The 9,612-nt window shown below is 34.0% G+C and overlaps 1 pseudogene; it reads right to left on the reverse strand.

The window, feature by feature from the left end:
* Nucleotides 1–2,466: 2,466 nt before the first annotated feature.
* On the reverse strand, nt 2,467–4,692 carry LOC100614527 (exocyst complex component 5-like; annotated as a pseudogene).
* Between the last annotated feature and the right edge of the window lie 4,920 nt (nt 4,693–9,612).

Below are 9,612 nucleotides of genomic sequence, written 5' to 3' on the forward strand. Positions count from 1 at the left end.
GGATAAATGGAAAAATTAAAGAGGATTTTTCGGGTAGCGAAAACACTCTAAATGATACTATAATAATGGGAACACGACTTACTAACATTTGTCTAAAACCCATAGAATCTACAACATCAGGAGTGAATAATGTAAACTATGGACATTGAGTGATGATGTGTCAAATGAGGTTCATCAACTGCAAATGCAATACTTTGATGGAGGATGTTGATAATAGGGAAGGCTATGCATGTGTGAGGCCAAGAGATATGGGATATGTATCTACTTTTCTCTTAATTCTTTTGTGAAACAAAAACTGCTCTAAGAAATAAAGTCTTAAAAAATGTATTCATATAGCATCATTATCTCCCAATGGGTAAGTAAGTACACTCTTGCTCTGCAAAAACAGAGAAGCAGATATTGTACATCACATGAAATGCATAAGCCCCTAACTTTTTTTCTTTTGTGTCTGTCATAAATTTGTACTGTCCCACTGGAATTCATTCTCTATAGATGGGATTCAAATCAGAAAAAATAACAATATAAAAATATAAAAGAACAGGGATTGCAATATACTTTTGTATATATCATCTATTATCAGCAAAAGAAAATACCTATTCTGTTCTAAGTTTAGTGTTGAATTTTGAATAGTGGAGAAAAACAGAAAATGAAGGCAGCCCTTACTGACAAATATTCCACGGAAATAAACCTGAGATGCTACAATATGGCAATTACATTGATATAACAGACAGTAAAACCACTGTAACAAATCCCGGGAGTTTCAAGAGGAGGGAGGAACACCCTGTTATCATAGAAGGATTCACTTCATGTGAAATTCATTGAGTCTTATGGGCTGTGTGTTGAGATTTTGTTATTTTAATATAGCTAGGTTCTTTTTTTTTTTTTTTGGAAGTCTTAAAATGTTATCTCATGTTTTATTTGAGATTTTTTTTTGTTTTTTCTTTTTTACAAATTGACACTGTACAAAGAGCTTAAATGTCCAGTTAAACTACTGCCTTAAAATCGTTGGCTTTAAGTAACAGAGGTAAAATTTGAATTCACATCAGAGCTTTCTAAAATGGCAATAGTACAAGCATATGACTTTCTCTAGTATCCAAAACCTGTTCTGGCTCTCCCTTGGCTAGAAAACAAGACAGCCTTCTAAAGCTGCCCTAATGTCCTAAAATTCTTTGAAAGAAGTTGGTATACTTCATTCCCTTGCTTACCTTGGTAACACTGGACTAAACAGAAAATGAAGCAAATTCAGTCAATAGTAACTTAAACAGTACTAAGTTAGCTCTGGACTTAGAAGGTTTGGTAAAGTTGATGACATTCAGAATAAGGTTCTCAGAAGAAAAGCAGTTTTCCAAAAATAGGCTAAAAAGCCTATATTAAAGAAAAAATGCCAAGAGTGAACTGAATACTTAAGTTTATCTGTTCCTAGAAGACTATGAACAACACAATGGGAGCTGAAACACTACATATAATTTAGAATGCATTCTCCCAGAGCAAGTTTATAAGGTTTATAGAATAGTAATGGCCTTTCTAAATTTTCACTTGATGTTTAAAATTTTATAAGTTATTTATTATGTCATCAAATTAAGCCAATTCCATTAACTATGTACAAGTAGGAATAACTTCAGAAATGCTTTGAAAAAGGACGACAGACCTATAGACATGAAAATCTTTGCAAAGCTCATTTCCAAATCTCTCAAATCTCAATTCCTCTTAAAATAAGACTAACCACATGTTCAGCCATTCCATCTTATTCAAGTTTAGCATTATGACAGAAATCTTAAAGGGCTGCATTGTTGCTAAACACTGTCAATATTTCTTATATGCACCATTTAGACTATACCTCACTTTTTTTAACTTCCCTTATAATATTAAAATAATGAATAAATATGGTCCTTTAGTTAAGGTACTCTACCTTATCTTAAGTGAAATATAAAATAAGGTAGTTTTATTAATTTCTTACTACAATTGGCTTAAAACCTATTTACCAAATATGAAATAGTAAACTTTTAAGTTTTACCCAGAAAGCAGAAGTATTCTGATCCACTCCTAATGTCTACATAAAATATTTCATCATTTTAGTTCAGTTTATGACATTTTTTGGACTAGTATTAATGTTGTACCTCAGAAAAAATCCAATCAACCAATTACAGAAAGTATGCTTAATTGCTAACCTTTTGAAAGGGGCAAACAAAATTATTTACGAAAACCTAAAATAATCTGATTAACAATTGATGCTGAAAAGGTCATCAAAAACTGAGGAATAATAAATGTAGTTTTCCTGTATTTTGCCTACTATTAATGGAAAACAGAATGGCAAAATTTCTAAATGGAATATGTTAAAAGTACAAGAACCGAAAACACTGGTAACATTTCCTTTGCTTTATGACAGAAACATTTTCTAGGATGAAAACAGTGACATGTAGTTTTAGAGAATCTGAAATTTCTACATTTAAGAATGGAATTAAAATTCAACGTAAGGGGAAAACAGCAAAATATAGCTAGTGGTATCCAAACTTTAAATAAAACCTCAAAGGTAAGGATGGCTGCTGTTTTGTTCCAGTCATTGTGTCACAAAATGTTGGCTGTGTCATAAGTTATCTCCTGTGCTTTCTATCAACCGAGGGCTGCTGAAGTACAAGACATTTCTCTGTAAAGGAATTGACATTGAATTCCTTTGTAAATTCAATCTCAGTTGAAGTGTCGAGCAAGGCGGGCAGATCTATAATCAGCACAAAGTTGTACGAAGGAGTGAAGTATATTCTTGTCCAAATTAGCAAGTTGTTCTCCTGAGCAGACTTGCTTTAAATCATCTGGGGCAACTACCAGAAGATTGCAAAGAGCATGCAGAGTATCAAAAAGATGTAATACCATTGGAATCTTGAAGTCTTTGGCACACTTCCTATATTCAGCTACATCGCAAATTGCCAACATGCCACCCATATAACTGTAGGAATATTGTTGAAGATGCTCATAGATAAGTCGATGAAAACGTACTCCAAGTTCCATCAAAACTGTATCCACATTCTTCCCATCCATGGAATTTTTAATCTTCTCCACTTGTTTTCTTACATAAGCACAGACTTTTACACAGGCATTAGTATATTGAATCAAAACATTGTTTTCATCTTCTGGCTTAAAATCTGTTTTCTTTTGTTCTGCAGCCAAAATATGCTTCATCTGTCCAATCATACAATTTAATGTCCTATCAATGCCAGTATCCAATTTCATCTCCATTTGTTCAATTATTCCTTTTTTCTTCTGAAGGCATTCAGATAACTTAGGAGAAGAGCTTATTAGTGGCATAAGGTGATCATTAAACTGTTTGTCAAAAAGATGAAAAATAGTATTGGCCTGTTGCACAACATCCAAAAAATAAAGATTTGCATTCCTAGAATCTGAAGAGGGAATTCCAGCAAGTCCTGTTTCCAAAGCATAATCAATATGCTCAATACATAAAAATTCCACGAGAAGGTAAAAATTCTGAAGGCATTCCCTGGCAAGTCAGAAGGATCAGAGAGCCTATGACATCTTTCAAAGGCTTGTCGGGTTTCTTGTAAAAGATTAACCACCACTTCTTGGGATAGAAAAGTTTCCCCATAAGTATCCATACTTGGCCCAAGTGGTAAGTTGGTGTGTTGTCTAATTCTCTCCTTCAAATCTTGAATACCTCCTGTGCCAATGGATCTCTTCTGATGGTTTTTCGAATCATAATAGCGCTGTAGGATCATAGCACTTCTGCTTTTCAAATATCTAGTCTCCACCTCAACATAGTTCTCCAAATAGGAAATGAATATGGATTTGATAAGCTTAGACAAGAAAGTCTGATAACATTTTGAATAAGTTTAGCCGGGACTATTTCTGGGTTACTGAAGATATCTCCAACTCGTTTGTTCACTCGTTGACAGAGTATTGCAGCATCTTCAAATATATCATTTCTCAAATAAGCACCCACCTTGCACTGCTTTGTATAAACATCAACACAAAGGGAATAACCCTTAAAATGAAGTAAAACTGCTGCTACTTCTCTCATTCTGGAGATTTCACCTCTTCTTTGAGCAGTGGTAAACTCCTGAATCAGCTGGCATTCTAATCATGGTATTTACTTGCAATTTTCGACTTAACTTCTGAAAATCTATCAAAAGGTAACTCTTGGGCAATTAGGTGCAACTTCTGAATGATGTCTGCTGCTTCCTTTATCTTTTCAGAATTTGTAAAAACATCAGATTTCAATTCTCCATCCAGAAACTCATTAAAGTATTTCATCAATTTCTGAGCCTGCACTGCCCGTTGTCTGGGTGTGTTTACCCCCTCTAACTGGTCTCCAAGGTGAGAGACTTTAGTTGCTACATAGCTAATGTGCTCATCTAGTTCTTGGAAATGTTGGAAGGCAACCTGATTGCTTTTCTGCAGCTCTTGTACCTTCTTGGCAAATTCCTTGGCTTCTTTCTGACATTGTTGCTCTAGTTTCTCTCCTTTGAATCCTTTCATCTATTATCTGGAGTTCCTGAATATGATTTACAAATTCTTCCAATAATCTTTTAGGATCAAAAGCTTCAGGTCCACCTCTAGAGCCTCCTCCTGGGGTTCTCCATACAAGACGTTCAATATATTCATCTGCCACAAAAGCCTCCTCGAAGAGCTCGGCCATCGTAGCCATCCCGGCCGGCTGAGAGGCTCGCCCCGCACTGGATGCAGTCTCCGCGTCACATGCTGCGCCTCAGAGGCGCGGCGCACAGGTGTCCCAGGCGGGGCGGGAGAGCGGCCATGAAGCGAAGCCGCAAACGCCTGTTAGCTGCCTCCCGGTGGCGCCCGCGCTGCTCCTAGGTTCTTTTTAAGAGGTGTTTTAAAGGTGTTTCACTTTATACTAGAATAACACAAAGAAAATATTAAGAAGATTTAACAAGAATAAAATCATAATTAATTACAGGCATATCAGTGTCTGAGAAGATGTGTAGAAAACTGATTTGAGCAGGAATAGTCTGTATTACAGTTTCCTGATATGATTTTTCTCGGTAACTGGGAGAACTAGACAGAAGATAAAGGTAATAGGGTTTAAGAGTAGAAAGAAAAAAAGTATATATATTTTCTGGAGAGAAAGTAAGCAGCTTGGTTATATAATTTATTCATAAGTCATCAGTTCAAAAATATTAAATTATATAAATTAATAATCGATTCATAATTTAGAGAGTCATTGTCATTCTTATAATGTGGACAGAGTAAAGACTGTCAACTTTTCATTACCCATTGTTTAAAGCCCACTGGAATTTTAGTTCATGTTTTGGGCATTGATCAAAAGATTCTGACTTTGATTTCCTTGTTCTGTAGAGTTAAATTATTTAGACTCTATTTTCATCTTAAAGGAAGGCCTCAAACACTCATAGGAATCTTGCAAGATTGCCCTCTAGTACTATTTTGTTTATCCTTATCCATCCTTGGATGTATCTTGGTTAGAAGAGAAATAAAAAATATTTCAGAACTCCCTGTACCTAGTGTATTAGTACTTCAATAATAGCACACAGGGCAAAATTTTAGAGATGGCACTTATGTTCTCAGCAATTTGATAATTTATTACACCTTTAGGTCTATTCCAATTTTTCAGTTGTAAAGTTTTAAAAATGACATTAAGTAGAAGGTTTATTTTCATTGGTGGAAAAAAAATAATAACCTTCAGACTTTTGTGACTGGTAAGGTTGCAGAGCAACAGTATAGATGTTTATAAAAGTAGAAATGGCATAGCACTTCACCAATAGAAGTGCTGATACAAGTGGGAATGAGACATGCTACAGAAGAATATACTGCGTGGCTTTTTATGTACAAAAGAGCCATTATTGAATTTTTAGAAAATTGTTAATATTTTAAAATTATTAATAGTTTTAATAATAGATTGTTAATATTAATGATTAATATTAATAATATTGAATAAAATCCATTGTTATTTCATATTAAAAATACTATTTATCAATATTAGTGTCATTTAAAGTAATAAAATTATTAATAATAAATTTTTTTAAACACTGGAGAATATTTTCTGACTGAGCAAACAATAGAATAGAATAAAATACAGTTTAAAATATAGCTTAAATAAAGTGAAATGAAATAATAGAGTAGGGTGAGAGGTGAAATTACAGATAACTCAAAACTCATGATTAATATCAAAGTATATCAACATTTGATATCTAAGGAAGAGAAACCATTTTGGAATAAATTCTGATTAAAGCTTGGCAGAAAACTGGGATAAGATAGTGGAAGAGTTAAAAATATACCACCCTGGCACATTGACTGTTATGAAATAAAGGCACTTGAAAAATGGCAAGCACAAAAAGATCATGCTGACCTCTTTTCTGTTTTCTAAAAGCAGAAGGTGAAATTCCTGCGTGAAAGCCACTCTCCCTATACAAGAAAGAAGGCAACATCCTTATCTTCAAGGACAAGAAGTCAAGGCTCAGGGCTGAGACAACACTGCACAGACCTTGTTATAATAACTCATCTTTTCAGTCTCTCACATAATTTAGTTGCCTCTTCACAGCATACTACTCTGTGTCCAATTCAGTAAACAGTACCCTTAACTTCTTCTTTGGTCTTCACTTCTTTATGAAGGCTTCCATGCCACATAAAACTTGTATTACATAAGTGTGTATGCATTTCTCCTGTTGGTCTGTCTTATGTCAATTTAATTCTCAAGCCCAGCCAAAAGAAACCCTAAAGGGGAAGCTCGCCTACAATAGCCTTTCCTTCTGAGCTCATTTGGCAGCAGCTAATTAGGATATTGCCTTATCTGTTCTCTATCTGCCCCCAGCTCCAACAGGCTGAGAAAGTGAAACTCTTAGTCCTGGTTACTGCAGAAAGGGGAAATAGAGGATGAACTGGGAATGGTGCAATTCATAGAGAAATTCAACTTAATAAAGGGCTAAACAGTCACGTGTACACAAGAAACAAACAGGTACTATGAATTAATTGATTCAAGCATAAGACAAGAGGGAGTCACAGAAACTGCGAATTAGAAAAGAATACAGTTGGTCACTGAAGGCATTTAAATTTAAAGGAAAATAATTACGAGGTTCAAAACAGACAAACAAATGAAAAACAACAATAACAAAATGTGTATCTGTGGCCAGATAAATTCCATGGGCCACCAATTAGTTTCTTCTTTATTAAAAAGACAGAATAAGTCATAGACAAGACGAGCACCTGGCTTTATAAATGAATTAATGTAGTAAATATACTGAAGGAAAGCATATGCCAGTAATAGAAAGAATAAAAATCAAACAAAAATTTAAGTCAGAGAGGCAAGTATTTGTAAGGGCTAGCCAATTTCCTAACTCTATGGGAGAGGTAACTACAAAAATTATTCCTAAAACCTGATTTTTCTCAGGCCTGGAAAATTTGCAGGTTCCTAAAGTTTAAAGCTCATTTTAGGAAACGCTGTGTAACACAGGATGTCCTATTATCTACAATGTCTACTCTTAAATTTCTGTTTAAGAACAGGAACATTCTTACAGTGTTCCCAGCTTGTAGAACATAAGAATACTCTATCACCACTGTCTCTTCTTCTTTAAAGCTGCACCCTCTCAATTTCATAATGCCTTACCAGTTACTGCCTTTTCTTGCCTTCATTGAGACCACTCATGTCCTGCCTGTATCTGCTGTATTGGTCAGATATAGTTATTCTAAGTTCTTTGACCTACACCATGGTCTCATACTTCTCCATGTAGCTCATAAGTTCTGTCCACCAAGAAGAGTTGGAGCCCCAAGTAACTATAACCCAGAACCATGCTGTCCAGGATATACTGCTTTAATTCACATTGATATTGTATCAAGTTGGACCAGTAATTTTTATATGTGGAAAGACCTTCCATCTCATGTGTTTCCACTGAAGTAGAAGGATTATTTTGATTTTTTTAATGACAATATTTTTCCCAAGGCTTTTTAAGTGTTGCACTGTATGATAAATATCCAACATTTGGTTATCTGTCACACAGAGAACAAAAATGTGAACACAGAGAATAATAACATTGCAATCTTCATTCAGGAGATACAAGAAATAGATACTTTCTCACCCTAATTCCCCTTATAAAATACTAATCCTGAGCCAGAAGTAAAGGGAAACACCTTTTTATTCAATGTGCAACCAAAGTTTAGATTTAGGTTGCACTGGATTTCTTTTTTTGTTTTGAACTGGATATTTTAATGCCAAATTGAATATTCTCATTATACTCCAAATTGATTGCATTATATAATCTTCTGGGGAATCCAGTGAGGGTAAAGACAAGGAGCCAAGAAAGTCATTTGCTAGATGACAACCTATAGCAAGATTCTTTCACCTGATTTAAAGGAATAAGAGTTTGTCAGTAGATCATATATGTGGCATTATTTGTAAGTGAATTTGATTCTATTATTTAAAATAGAATTAAGGTACACAAATGAGAGAAGAGCATTATAATCATAATAATATATTAGCTATAATAAATGATATGTTATTTTTAGTGGAATTAGGAGAATTTTGAAGAAGAAGGAATTATCAGGAGATATAGCTTTGCCTACCTGTAAAAAGTAATTTGCATGTGCCCAAAGCAATAATATTTAGAACTTATTGGAAGTCAGTTGAGTTCTTGATAGAAATGGCGTTTTAAGTACAGTTTTCCAGAAGGTTGTTTGTGATTTCTAAAATAAATGTTAACAAGATCTATCAAAATACTATTTTGTATATCGTTTTTATTGAAATCATATGCTTTCCAAGCACGTGGATCTATCTGCCTGGCTATCTATCTATCTATCTATCTATGCCAATTAATCAGAGAGATTTTTCTTAGTTGTTATTTGCTTGACTATAACTTTCAAATAAAATGCCCACATTTCCATGGTTATGGACAGAAAATATCCTGCTTTCTTTATGCTGTGTCATCTAATCCTTAGCTGAGATAAGTGTTTAAAATACATATTTCTTCGTTGTCCTTCTTATTTCTTATTTCTGGTTTGTTCCTCATTATGCTATCCTTTCCTATTTTCCGCTTTCTTCCAAATAAAACTTCAAATTTCAATTCCAACCTTATCTTAAACTTTATTTATTTATTTATTTTTGCTTTACCTAGCAGTATTTAGTTCAATTCTAAGTGTCAGTCATACAAACTTTTATTCAGTGGGCTATAGATGATCTGAAGACTCAAGACTTGAGTCTGTAATGGAAAAGTTTAAGGCAAGAATTCTTAGATGAAAAAGATCAAAAGAACTAAAACATTATTTATAATTTATGAATTATTACCCATCCACTTCAAAAACAATTCAGAATGAACTGACTTTATTGAAATAAAATTTGAAATTCTTCATTTATGTTCCTTGTGAACAAAGATAAAATTCCCTTTGACAAATATTATACAATAATAGGTCATTGTAGAAAGTGTGCAAAAGTAAGAGGTGATACCTTTAAGAAGTTCTTTTGCGTTTATCTGTATTGAAACTTCTCCTTGTTGACCTTCAAAGAAGCCATAATCAACTCTGGAATTGGACTGCTTCCATTTGAATACTGATTTCTCCCCACAATAGTTGCATTCAATTGGGCAAGATACTATTTCAGTGTCAATTTCATCACTTTTAAAATGGTAATAATTGTATTAAACT

This window comes from Pan troglodytes, chromosome 3 (assembly GCF_028858775.2).
Source record: "Pan troglodytes isolate AG18354 chromosome 3, NHGRI_mPanTro3-v2.0_pri, whole genome shotgun sequence".
In the NCBI taxonomy this organism is placed as follows: domain Eukaryota; kingdom Metazoa; phylum Chordata; class Mammalia; order Primates; family Hominidae; genus Pan; species Pan troglodytes.